A 13,960-nucleotide genomic window follows, 5' to 3' on the forward strand; every position below is an offset into this window, starting at 1 on the left:
AAGTTTTCCCAACCAGTCTATGTTGTTATGTGGCCTTTGAAAAGGCATTCAATCACATCCTTTGGAGGATCCACTTTAGTTGCTGAGGAACTTGTCTCTGCTTCTGTTGGCTTCAATGTGTTGGGTGACCTCCAGCTCACACTGGGCATTTTGCAGCCAACTGTGAAGCGGCAGGAATAACAATCATCCTGTATCTCTACCCTCACCTATAGTCACGAGCTTGCCTCAGTGAGCCCCCAGATGAGGTGAAGGAGGCAGCCAGGGAAAGGGCGGTTTGGATCTGGACCTGATAAGGGGTAGAAAATTGAATGGATGGATGAACATCCTGACACACAAAATGAAATACACAACTAAGCACATCATATAATCCTAAAATAGATGGTTTAAGGCACTGGATTAAGTGTGATGCCCTAGCTTTGGCAGTTTGTTATAGAAACACAAACATTCATTCCTGCCAGGCTGCTGCCTGAGTACCAACACAGTTCAAAATAGTCATTTATGTACACTCACCTCTAAAAGAGGCTCTCTGCCCCGTACCTCCTCTTTGCATCACACCCAGGATAATTCTGTCCCAGGTATTTCAGGAATCTGTCTCGGGATAAGACAATCTGGGAACAGCTGCTCTCTAATTTTAAGTGGAGGGCCTGAGGATATGGGCGTCACAGAGAGAGCTGAGAGCCAGTGGATATTAAAACCAGTAAGAAAGCTGCATGTTGCATGTGCGTGGCAGAATATCATTGCACCAGCACCTCTGACTACTATTCCCAAGGGACCCCTCCCGAGGAGGTCAGGACCTGATCTTAGGGCAAAGAGTGAACCTCACTCCCCATCGCCACCAGTCAACTCATGAGCCACTATGACAGTTTCAGTTGTTGTTGCCGTGGCAACACCACCTGCCGATCCAAGGAAAGCCTTCACAGTGACACCTCCCCCTGTGTCATGGGAGTATGATTAAAGGGTTTGTTTGCTGGTGCAAGTGAGGCAATTGTTAAATGAGAAAATATATAATTTATGTCAACAAAGAAAAAACAAACTTGTTTTGTGTGATCTGGTTGGTCCATATGCCAGACCTGAAAATAATTAGCTTGAAATGTTGTCATCAGCCACTAATATCTGCATCATCATCTGATGCTAACAGGTGCTAACAGGAGCTGCTGCTGCTGTTACATAAGATCCAGTTGGTTCATTACAGTGCATTAGCATCAGACCACTGATGCTCTGAATCAAAGCTGGTTCTATTCCAATCATGCCAGCAATGCTTTCCGGAACTGGTATTGGCGCATGCATTTCCAAATTCTTACGTGGGAGTCATGCACGAGGCCAATAAGGCGTTCCAGAGTGTGTCCTTCAGCCAGAGGCTCGCTGAGGTGGTTCACAGAGAAGCTACTGCAGGGTGCCGTCTTCCAGATGATCCCGACCTCTGCTGCCTGTGATGGAGGAGGAGAGAGGAGGAGAGAGGAGTTAAAAAAGGAGTGAAAAATAAAAACTATGTTTTGTGCAGGGAAAAGGTAGATGTAGCAACGCAGGGGCTGCAGGAGATCAAAACAAATTTGAACCTCCGTGATGTTATTGATTCTTTGACACAGAGGTAAAATATGGGGATTTCTTACAGCTGTGGCTTGTGGCGTTATCATTATTAGATTGTAATTATTTGTAGCTTTTTCTTGTCCATTTTCTTTGTGGGAACCAAGAAAGTTACAAAAGGTAGTGATTGCTCTGAGTGTGATGGGCTTTTTGGATTATGTTTTTCTCAGTCTAGGCTCTGTCAGTGGAAAGGCCGGTTTCTCTCAGGCTGATTGCTCATTGTTAGTGTAAAGGGATGAAGCTGGGAAGAAGAAGTGATCTTGGCGTGGTGTTGAAAGAGAAAGATCTAGCTAGGCAGGATAGTTTCCAAGCATTGGCGCTTTTGTTAATTACTTAAGGGCGCTTAAGGGAAACTTTAATGAAGCTGCCCCACAACTCATGTTTGCACCAGAGGTCCTGCAGCTTGTTATAAAGCAGGCATAATCCCACCGGGACAGTCAGCCTTCATTCAGACCTAATCGCCGTTTATTGTTTGGCTGTTCCTCGAAATGACTTCTCCTCAGATTAGTTTGACCTCTGCTCAGAAAAAGACTAATATTTCTTCTGCAGTCAGCAGTGTCTGCTCCACCTGCACAGAGTTATAATGTCAGAGGAGTCACTATAGGCTACGGCCACACCGTCACAATGGCGTGATGGATGTCAGCTCTGCCAGCTCCTGCTGAGAACGCTGAGTCATTTATCGCATTCCCAGCGTTCAGCAGTACGCTGCACCGGCTTCAATGCTCCGAATGTTTACCTGAGGTCAAAATCCACAAATAACTCCGTGCATCGCTCTTTATCCTGCTTTGAATGAGTCTGATTTGATAGTTTATCATATTTAGCACTTGCATCAACAGTTTCAGGCGAGGGAAAACAAAAATCTCAGCCTACGGACTCCATCGTGTAGCGAAAAGAAAGCAGAGTAATAAATACAGCTTTGAACTTGAGAGCTCCGAGTCTGTTTCATTAATCAATGCCAGAGCGGCTGCTGGCTGTTCATCTTTCTTCTCCTCCCCTGCCTCCTCGGGGAGGAATTTTATCACTTTAAGGTTTGAGCATTTTTACATTCCTCCCTCACTCATTCGGTGAATTGAAATGAGAGAGGGAGTCTGGAGAATTTTATGGAGTGTCTACTTTTCATTTTATTTCATTGCAAACCAAACAAAAAGAAACAAAGTTGCAACAGACGCTCCAACCAATCCAGGGTTGTGAGGACAGGCTGCAGTTGAGCCCTGCTGTCACTGGATGACGGGCAGGTCAGACGACGCTTTCAGTATCTAAAAATACAAAATTTGCTCCCAGTTTTTTGAGTTGTGAAATCCAGCTGTCCTGTTTGAGGCACAACTGTAGTTGGCTGCAGCACTCGTGTTGTTGTTGTAGCTGGATCTTCTCTAAACACAGGCTAAGAATATGCCGGTCATCCAGCAACAGCACCCTCACTCACTCAAGCTTATTTCAGTCAACATACTTCGGGCCTGATGGCGCACCCATAAACTGACACCGAGTTACAGACCTGTGTTGATATTTTAAGGCTTGAGGGGAAACTTGTGCGTATGATTCTTGAATAGTAATTATATTTATAGCCTTTGAACGGTTTGTATTTGCACATATACAGGATGTTGGGTCTGGATTTCCCTTTCACCACCTGTTAAATTATGTCACTACACTCTGATAGCATAGAAACTATTTGAGTCCTATCTCCACAAAAGAGAACAGTGTGTGAGGGTTGATAAAGAAAAGTCATCCATGTTGAAAAACAGAATCGGTATTCCCCAAGGATCTGTTCTTGGCCCATTGCTATTTAGTTTGTTTATAAATGACTTGCCTAACAGCTGCCCAAAAGCCAACTGCCAACTTTATGCAGATGATGCAGTTATACATGTACCAGCTAAGTCACCTGGTGAAGCAGCAGACACCTTAACGGTACATCTAAATGGTGTCCAAAAATGGCTGGAACAAAATCATCTTGTACTGAATTTAAAAAAAAAACTGTTTCTATGTGTTTTTTGATTAGGAAACAAAATTCATCTGATGATTTTAAAATCAACTTAGGGAACGAAGAAATAAAGGAAGTCAAAGATTTTAAGTTTTTAGGAATAATCTTAGATTCACATCTTAAATTTGACAAGCATGTAAAGAAGATTTCTAAGACGGTCAAGGCTAATCTGAATTGTTTTAAGTTAATTCGGCACTATATACCCACTTCAGCAGCTCAGTTATTTATGCATTCTATGATATTTTCGCATTTTTCATATTGTATGACAGTTTGGACCCAAGCAGCACCATCTACAATTCAGCCTGTGGTATCCTTATATAATCAAACCTTAAAAATAATGGATAAAAAATCGGTTCGGTGGCATCATTGTCACATTTTACAGAAGTATAACTTACTTAGTTTTAAGAGTTTTAATCATTGGTGTTATCTTAAATTAGTTTTTAAATGTATAAATAGGATGGCCCCAGAGTGTCTCAATAGATACATTCAGAGACAAGACAGTAATCATGTTACTAGGAGTAAGGTGAACGGCAACTGCAAGATATTATATCGCAGATCTACATTCGGTCAGTCAGCTTTTTCTATAAAAGCTTGCCATCTGTGGAACACACTTCCAACCGATATCAAACTGATCACAGACATTAGATCCTTTACATTGAAGGTTAAAGTTTGGTTAAAGGGAAACCAAAGTTGTAGTCATTTTATCTGATGATTTTAATTTTATTTAAAATTATCGTCTATCAATTGTAATTGTATTTATGATGTAATTTGGTTTTATGAAAATGTATATTTTATTGTAATATGTATTTATTTAGATTGTAAGCCCAACAAGGGACAATTGTTGAAAATTAGCAGTAGCTATAAACCTATGTGCGGTACATCAGTCTCATGTCTTGCACCTGAACTATGTTTAACTGCACTGTCCCTTTTAAATAAATAAATTCAATGAACCATTAATAGATACAAAAATTAGACTAGCTTTCCAAATCTCATTGTAAGTTCTGGGTTTACTCTAGAATGGTTTAACACACGCAGTCTTTGATTACCCAACACACCCTTGTGAATTCTCTCCACAATATTCTCCTTTTCAGTGTGTCAAATGCAAAGAGCGGAGATGACATCTCCATATATTTTGCCTACGCGCTGTAATGTGTGCACGAAATAAATCTCACTCAGAGGAGGCACTGGAGTGGGAATCCTGGAGGTGGACAGGTATTTTGATCCCGAGAGTATATTGTGGAAATAAGCTTCTGTCAAAATGATATCACAGCTAGAAAGAAGTCGAGCAGATGGCGGGTGTTGGTACGCCTTCAGGGGAGCTCAAAGACTGAGTGGAAGCTGTGGATCTTTGTTACCACTGTTTTGGCTGTTATGGTCAGTGGTTGACCCCACAGCAGCTCAATGGCCATATGGCCTGGTTTCACAGCTACCAGGCACAGCAGGGATTTAGTACAGCATGGAAGAATGTGGAACTGACTCTGGTGGGAAAAGCAATGTTTCATTACTGCACTAAAGAAATGCTGTTATGAATTAAACAGCATTTAAAGGCACATAATACAAATGCAACTGTGGCATTGAAACTGATAGCAGGTACGGTCAGTATGATAATAAAACACCAGGGGAAGTAGCAGCTAAGTGCTGATAATCAAATACCCTTGGTAAACTGATCATCAGTATGTGTGATCACCAGTGTTGGTCAAGTTACTTGAAAAAAGTAATCAGTAACTAATTACTGATTACTTCCCCAAAAAAGTAATCCCGTTACTTTACTGATTATTTATTTTCAAAAGTAATTAATTACTTAGTTACTTAGTTACTTTTTAAAAACACGATTTACAACCTGAATAGGTGATAAAGTGATAGATCTTTCAGCCCAATTCTACTTTTTCTGCATAATCCATCATACAAAATGTAATCAAATGGAAAAGTCTCTTTTTAAAACTTGTTTTATTAGTTTTAACATTTTAACTTTATGCATCAAGCAAAATTTTAATTATATGCAACATTCTCTGACTGGAAGAAATTTGTTTAACATTTAAACTTAATTTCTGCACATTCCAGCACATAAAATTTTCTTTTTTTTTTTTTTGTGTTTACACTCAGTCTTTCAAATAGATGCAAGTAAAACACAGCAGAAAATAAATAAAGTCAAAGACTAGCGGTCCTGTTGCTCTATTTTCACCTGTAAAGCAGGAATTGGGTAGGCGGAGGGTTACCCTGGTGCAGGTGTGCCGCGGCGGTCAGTGGAAGAATCCACGAGTTTCTCTGTGAATTTCCCATTACCTCGTAGCGCACACGGTGCTTGCTCGGAAGTTTAGGGTTTTTTCGCTGTAAAAAGAAGTTTTCTTCCCACGCACAACGGACACTAATGTTTTTGTCACTTTTTATGGAATCAAACTCAAAATAAGGTCAGTACTTCCACGCTTTAAACGCTGCACGCTCATACTCTCTCCCGCACTCGATATATGATCCATTGTTGATCTGCACACAGCTGTTGTTACAAACGTCACTGTCATGAGACATTCTCGCAAAAAACTCACGGTTTTAGTAACGCAGTAATGCAGCGTTCCTACGGGAAAGTAACGTAATCTAATTACCGTTTTTGCAATAGTAATCCCTTACTTTACTCTTTACTGCCCATCTCTGGTGATCACCTCTATAAAAAGGGTTTTTGGCATTTTGGTGGTCCGTCACATTCAGGTGTTTATTAACAGAATTTTACAATCTTCCCAGGAGTGAACGTCCCTGCAAATTCAACCGTTCAATGCTCACAAAAATGCAAGAAACTCAGCAATAGCTGCACTAGACTCTACAGGCCTCAGTTAGCATGTTGAATGCTAAGATTCATGACAGCACACACCAGGAGAAAGCCTCTTCTCTCTAAAAAGAACATGGCAGCATGCCTCAGGTTTGCAAAGTTGCATCTGGACAAATCACAAGACTCAACGACAAACAAGATCGAAGTGGAGATGTTTGGCCATATTGCACAGCATGCCATCTGGTGAAAACCAAACACAGCATATCAGCACAAATGCCTCATAGTAACTGTGAAAGTTATGATGGAGGGGTGATGATTTGGGCTTGTTTTACAGCCACAGGACCCGGACCTCTGGCAGTCACTGAGTCAACCATGAACTCCTCTGTATACAAAAGTATTTTCGAGTCAAATGTGAGGCCGTCTGTCCGACAGCTAAAGCTTGGCCGAAAGTGGGTCATGCAACAGGAGAATGATCCAGAGCAGACTCAGTCCGGACCTCAACCAGACTGAGATGGTGTGGTGGGACCTTACAAGAATTCTTTCACAATTATGTGAGAGACTGATAAAGTCATACAGGAAAAAAACAGCTTCAAGTTATTACTTGAATCATGAAGTGTTCACAGGACTGCAGAGAGTCCTGTGAAAGAAATGTCTCTGTCACAGGACTGCATGCGAGCATGAGTAAGAAATCCAATTTGTAGTGAGAAGTAATTCCTCTACTTTCATGGCAGAAATGGAGAGCAGTAACGGCGGGTATGTAATTTCAGACGGCTTTTCCTTAAAGCATTGGCACATCAGAGGGACACATTTTATGCAGGATGTACCAAACATAGGTGAGTTTTGGTGATATTCCCCTCAGGATATACACAAATGAAATAAAAGTTGTTTTTAAAAAAATATTTATTTGTTGTGGTGTTCAAAATATGGATAAGTTAAAGTAATATGTAAGGAATCTTTGGAAATTAGACCCTAAATTAGCAACATTATTGAGTTTTGTGGAAAATTCTATTTTAGCAGATGAAGCAGTGCCGTCAGTCTGATGGGATGAGTGGGAGCATGAAGAGAAAGCCTGACAGAGAATATGATATGACAAGATAGTCCAGTCAACTCTATTTCTTTATTATTAAGCCTCAAGTACATAATATATAAAACATGACAGATTCATGTGAGAATCTGTCATGTTTTCTCACATAGTCTCACACAATGGAAGGAGATTATTCTACACCCTACAGGGGTATAGAGTTACATGAGTTTTCAGCAGGTATTAAGAGGGTTAATGTGTGTAGGATAACAGTAAGACAGGAGTTCACAGCCATACTGGCAAAGCTGTGAGGCTGTATGCACATCTGCATGTCCAAGACAGCTGTAGGTGAACTAAAAGTGAACCTTTGATGCGATGACAGCGCTGAAAGAAAAGCAAATCCCCAAACCATCCAAAGTCATTTCCTCCAGTTGTTATTGTTGGATGTGGGTGGATCTGTAGTCAACTGATATTATGTTTAAAGTAATGCTTCAAGTTTTGTATTTGTATCTGCAGCACAGTTACAGTAGCAGCCCACCTCTATCCTTAATTCATGTGCGGTCATGAGCTGTGGGGAGCTCGCGCTTTATCGAGCACTGGAGAAAGTCATGACGAGTAAAACAGATAAAACTGAGACAATTGTGCACCAAAGAAGTTTCGCAGACTCCAAAATGAGCCAGAAGGTTTGTGGAAAGTATGGACTCAAGCCTAAACCTTTTATCCACATGAAGCTGCTTCAGTATTAACTTTAAGAGTAGCTGAGAAATAAAGGTGGTCTGCTTCAAAAAGACTTAAGGAAACCATTGTAACCATTGTTGTTGCTGCAGAAAAGGGAGTCACATCAGTCCAGTTCACAGATCTTTTCACTAGCTTTTTAAAAAAGCATCTTTCTGATTGGCTCGTCCCAGGCTCAGGTCATGTGACATGGCTGCTTAACTAAACAAGGAGAAGCAGCATTATTGCTGGATGTGGATGGACCTGTAGTCAGTTTTATGCATCACCAACATAGAACCAAAATATAATTGGTCCAAAAACCTCTCATGTTCAGCTGTTTTTTTGTAAAAAGATAACAATGTTAGCCTTTTCTGCAGCTATAGGGGATTTATGGCATCACTCTTGGCTGGAAGCAGTGCTTAAACAATGGAAAAAACAAACTTTGTCCAAAAACCTCTCATGTTTAACTGTTTTCCACATTTTCTTTGGTCATTTTAGCCTTTTTGGCCAGGGTGAAGGGAGTATCTGCCATCAAACAAGAAGACAGCCGCATGTAACTACGACTGTGTTTGCTAGTTCACCTTACATGCATTAATGTAATAACGTGGTTAGCGTACTCAACGTAAATTACACACGAACAACATTAAGCTACTCACGCAGAGAAGAACGGCTGCTGCTGCATCATCATCCGTCATCATTTCTGCTACACCGGCAGGGCTACGGGCCAGGACTCTACTCTTCGGGTTTTTGGGGGATGTTACTAACTCCGGGACCGATAACAGGCAACCCACGCGCAGTAAATGTGCACGGTGTGAGGTCTCGCAGCAAGCTATCAAATACGGAGCATTTCTCGGCTTTTAACAAAATGCTATACGTTGCCAGGTTCGTCGTTAGATTCGAGGAGTTACCTCCTTTGCACAGTATCAGCTTACAGCACTTGTTGCAGCTGCTGAGTTTGCATCTTTTGCTTTGAAGTACAGCCAGACTTTGACCGCTTTGCCTTGGGCATTTTTAATCTGTAGCTCTGCTCTAAAAGAATGTATGTACCTGGGCCCGTACTGCTTTTCGGTCTGGTTACTACCGTTTATGTCAGAACCGGTGCCATCATGGCACCGGATACCGGTACCCATCCCTAATCATCAGGTATGTAGACTTTTCTGCTTGTCACTGCATTTTGTTCAATTAAACTCGGGCCTATTTTTTGCATATCTTGCACTGCACTGCAACTACCAGCTAAATTTCATTATTTTAAGGAGCTGATTCTATTTTCACTTTCATTTTATTTTACTCTTAAAATAACCCAGCCCTGCCAGTTAGGATGTCTTTTATGCTGGCTCGCATCTCTTTCATCTCGCTGAAAAAGCCTTTGATGTTTTCGGGGAAAGCTCGCTTTGAAGAACACAAATAAACCTGCCTTGTATTTTCTTCATAAAAATATGCGTTTCTGTATGTAACAGTCATGCTGCGGACGAGCGCAAGAATGATCAAAGTTGTCTTATCAGCGGAGCATCTGATGCAGAAAACCGGTTTCGTTTCTCTCCGTGAGGCAAGCATGAGGTGCTGCAAGTAGAAGAAACTGGGAGCAAATCTCATCTATTAGTCATGAGGTTTAGGGAGTGTGTATCTGCAGAGCTTTGTGTATGCCCGTGAGTGACTGTGCAGTGCTGCATTACTCCACATGTGCCCCTCTTTGCCTGCCTCTCCCTCTCTCTTCTCTGGATACTCTTGGCTTTGCCTGATGTGTTGAGTCACAAGGTGGGAAGGAGCGTCACCTCCCTCGCTCCTGGAGCTGCCACGCTTTCAACTCGCTTTTCGCTTTGAAGATGAAAGTCGGAGCTGATCACATTCATTTGTCCCATAAAATTATATCCTTCCCCCTCAAACGTATGGGGGTGGAGTGCCGGTCAGAGAGTCATGTGGCTTTAAAGTTTCTTACTTTCAATAATGCTGACTTTAAACTCTGGTAAAATTTTCAGAATGCTGTCAGGAGTCCAAGGACCCACTGTCACCGGAAAAAAAAAGAAAAAGAAAAAGTACTTATATTTTCAATTGCACACCGATCAACCACAAAATTAAAACAACTGACAAGTGAAGCGAATGACATTAATCTTCTCATTACAATGCAAAGGTCTGCCACTGCTGGGAAAGCTTGCGTCCTTGCCCAAACCTTGCTCCATAATGGCAATGACACTCCCCCACAGCTGCAGTCCAAACTGCTCAAGACATCAATGGAGACCTACCGAGAAGTTCATATCTTCTATAATCAAATCTTATAATTAATTTTTTAGATAGGTTAATAAAAATACTGAAGTCCTGAATGTCATAGGCATTCTTTTTCTTTTCTTACAGTCGTGTTTACAAATTGATTACATGCTAGGCAGACAAACTACCCCTACCCTACATTCATCCTCTTAAACTTCTCCCTCCCTCTTCCTTCATTTCACCCCATCCCTTGCATCCCCCTCAGTCACACCAACTCTCTGCATGTCCTCCTTAACTACATCCACAAACCTCCTCTGTGTCCTTCCTCTTTTCCTCTTGCCTGGCAGCTCCATAATAAGCATCCTTGGTCCAGTATCCACTGTCCCCCCCTCACCTTGCCTCTCTAGCTTTGCCTCCAAATTGCTCAACCTGAGCTTTCCCTCTGATGTGCTCATTTTAATCTTGTCCATTCTGATCTCTCCCAAAGAAAATCTGAGCGTCTTTAGCTCGGCCACGTCCGGCAACACCTCGTCTCTTTCTGTCAGCGTCACCGTCTTCAAACCAAACAGCACAACAGCTCTCACTACCATCTTTAATATGTTCCCTTACTGCTCTCCTCCTTTCACAAATCATCCCTGACACTCATCTCCACCCACTACAACCCGCCCGCACTCTCTTCTTCACCTGTCTGTTACTTTGGGTAGCTGACCCCAGGTATTTAAACTCAACCTGTCCTTGTTGTATTCTTGCTCCCAACTTGAACCCATCTGTCACTCCTGCCGTGCAACTCATCATTGTCTCTCTGTCCTCACATTTGTCCTGCACCACCCTCACACACTTCTCCGCCACACCTGACCTCCCCATGCAATACCATAGTTCCTCTCTCGGGATGTTATCATCTGTTTCCTCTAGATCCACAAAGATCTAGAGGAAGACCTTCTCGATACTTCTGCATCAACACTCTCAAATCAAACATCACATCAGTAGTTCTTTTTCTCTGCATGAAGCCATACTGCTGCTCACTGATCGTCACCTCTCTGCTAGCCTAACCTAACTTCAGCAGCTCTTTCCCTCATCTTCATTTTCTTCTTTCTTGAAACACTGAAATCAGAAGAATCAAACTTCAGTATAGTTGTGTGTAAGTGGGACTGCAAGTGGGCCTCAGACAACCTGTCTTGCTGGCTTTTGTCCACCAAGACCTTCAAAGTCAACTTCAATATTTATTAGTCAAAAAGTGACACATGACACACATGCACACCAAACTTCTTAAAGTACGTTTAAAAAGAACAAAGAAAAGGAATATATACAAAACACAACACTATTCAATTAAACGTGAATATTCCAGAGAGCGCTTCCTTATAATGCGACGACAGGCACTGCTTTAAGAAAAACCATCCTTTCAAACGTGTTTCATATTTTAAAGAACTTAAATTCACAAGCACTGATGTGACTGCGCATCACACAGTTGAAACGTTTCTTAAACAGCTGTCCGCAGTATATAAACATCATGATGATGAGCGCTGCACACACACACACACACACACACACACAGATGCAGAGTTGCGTAATGCAATGCGATTGTGCCGGTGGCAGTTATCAGCTGGTTGGCGCACAGATCAGCTGCTGTGCGCCGAGCTCTGGGTCTGATCTGCCTGACATCAGATAAACACAACGTCAGCGCTCACGTGTACAGTGAGAGTGGGAGCTTATGCTGCCGGGGAGGGAGAAGTCCTCTCACATGCTGGCAGATGAGAGTCGGGCACTGATGTTCCCCTGTTTGTCTGAGAGGCTGCGTTAAAAATAACTGATGGACAAAAAATGTTTCCCCGTGTGGATATGCAAAATTGTTTTTAAAAAAACATGCAAGTTTATAATGTGCACACTATAGCTTGGTCCAGTTACAGTTAAAAGACATCTACAGCAGCTGGCATGTTATCCCCAGAGCTGATAAAGGTATGGGAACAGTAAACAGATGTTCATCATTAGCAGAGGAAAAAAAAAAGAGGGAATCCCTTCTTCAACTTGGCGACCAAGTAGCGCCCCCGGTAATTTAAACATCTGCCTCAATGAAAAGCCGACAGGGAATTGCACAGTGCTGTGGTTGGTTATTGCTAGGTAATGAGGTAAACGAGAAAGCTTCAAAGTTTTTTTTTTCATTTGGAAAGATGCCAGTGCAAAGTGTGTCATTTCAAAGGACGGTTGTTAAAAGTTTTTATGGGTAGGCTCATAAATCTAATAATTAAATGAAGGTAAAACTATCTGAAACCTTCTCTTGTGGTTCCATGTTGGTCCCAGAGTGGTTGGGCACAATCGCTGCCACATCAGTCATTTGTGAAACCTCATTGAAGCCTCGTTGGTACCATTTTGGCTGCTGCTGTGTTAATTTCTTAAGCGACCATCATCAGACTAATAACAAACTGGACCAAAACTGGATCACAGATTTCACAGGTGGTTTAGGTAGCATTAAGACAATCCCACTAAAAACACCACAAAGATCATGTGGAGGTTCACTTTAGTTACTTGATTGAAGGAGGTGAGTCCTGGTGATCACTTCTCAGCTACAGCCGACATTCACTAGCCAGTCAGTCACATCTCTTCTTTAAGCCTTAAGTTTAAATTGGTGGTTTATACTTTCTCCTACCGTGGCCTTATTGATATGAAGGGGTAAATTAGCTTTAGAGAACAGGTTTTTGTTCCAGGCTAAAAACATGTATTTTAAGCTGCAGAATTTGGCATTTTAACATGTTTGTCTATGCAGGTTTACTTGATGTTGGATTGAGGATTAAGTGGCAATTCAAGGAAATCCATTCTGGCTTCATGTTTTGTTTGCCTGTAGATGAGTTCTGAATCCGGCACTATCACTGTGATGTATGTGGGAAACAGTTACCTGCTTGTTTTGGAGACAATTTAGAAAAAGTAAGCCAACAAAGAAGTGCCAAACACTACAGGCTGCCTCCAAAAGTGAGTCACTCCCCTTACACCCCAGTGTTAAAATGCCAAACTTTAAGGAGTCGTACACTCGAAGCAGTAAGCAGTGACCATGAAAACTCAGTGACATTCAGCAACAACAAGGGAAATAACTGGCAAAGCAAACTGGGAGGGTCAAACTTTTCTCAAATTTGAGGTGAGATGCAGCTTGTTCATGGTTCCCTCACAGTAGATTAAAATTAGGACACTCCCTCCTTGCAACTAGGAAGAATAAGGGGTTGCAAAGTTTTCCCACATTTGACGACAGAGTGCAAATACTTGCACTACCTAACTGGTTGCATTCTCAACCTCTGGGCGACCAGTTGCCTTTCGATCACAAAGTGATTGCATGTGTGACCTGGAGAAAGGCAACATGGTTGCTGTCCGGACTGAACTGACTGCCAACGCTCACACACAGATTTATGAAGATTTGCAAGTAATTGCTGTCAAGTTTATAAACGCAGGCGGGTTTCCAACAAGTTGCAGTCAATCTGAGTCAGTCTGCACCACATCTCTTTGACTCAGCTGGTTGTACTCTAGACCAGCGGTCCCCAACCCCCGGGTCTCGGACCGGTACGTGAGTTGTTTGGTACCGGGCCGCGAGAGTTGAGGCTCAGGTGTGAAATGTATCGTTTTTATCGGTTTTCAGCATTATTTTGTTATCGTTTTTATCGTTTACTCGGTTTTCCTTGGTCTTTTCACGTGTGTTATGAATAAATTTTCTTTTTTTCGGTATCGG

This window comes from Neolamprologus multifasciatus, chromosome 20, assembly GCF_963576455.1.
Source record: "Neolamprologus multifasciatus chromosome 20, fNeoMul1.2, whole genome shotgun sequence".
NCBI classification, from domain to species: Eukaryota; Metazoa; Chordata; class Actinopteri; order Cichliformes; family Cichlidae; genus Neolamprologus; species Neolamprologus multifasciatus.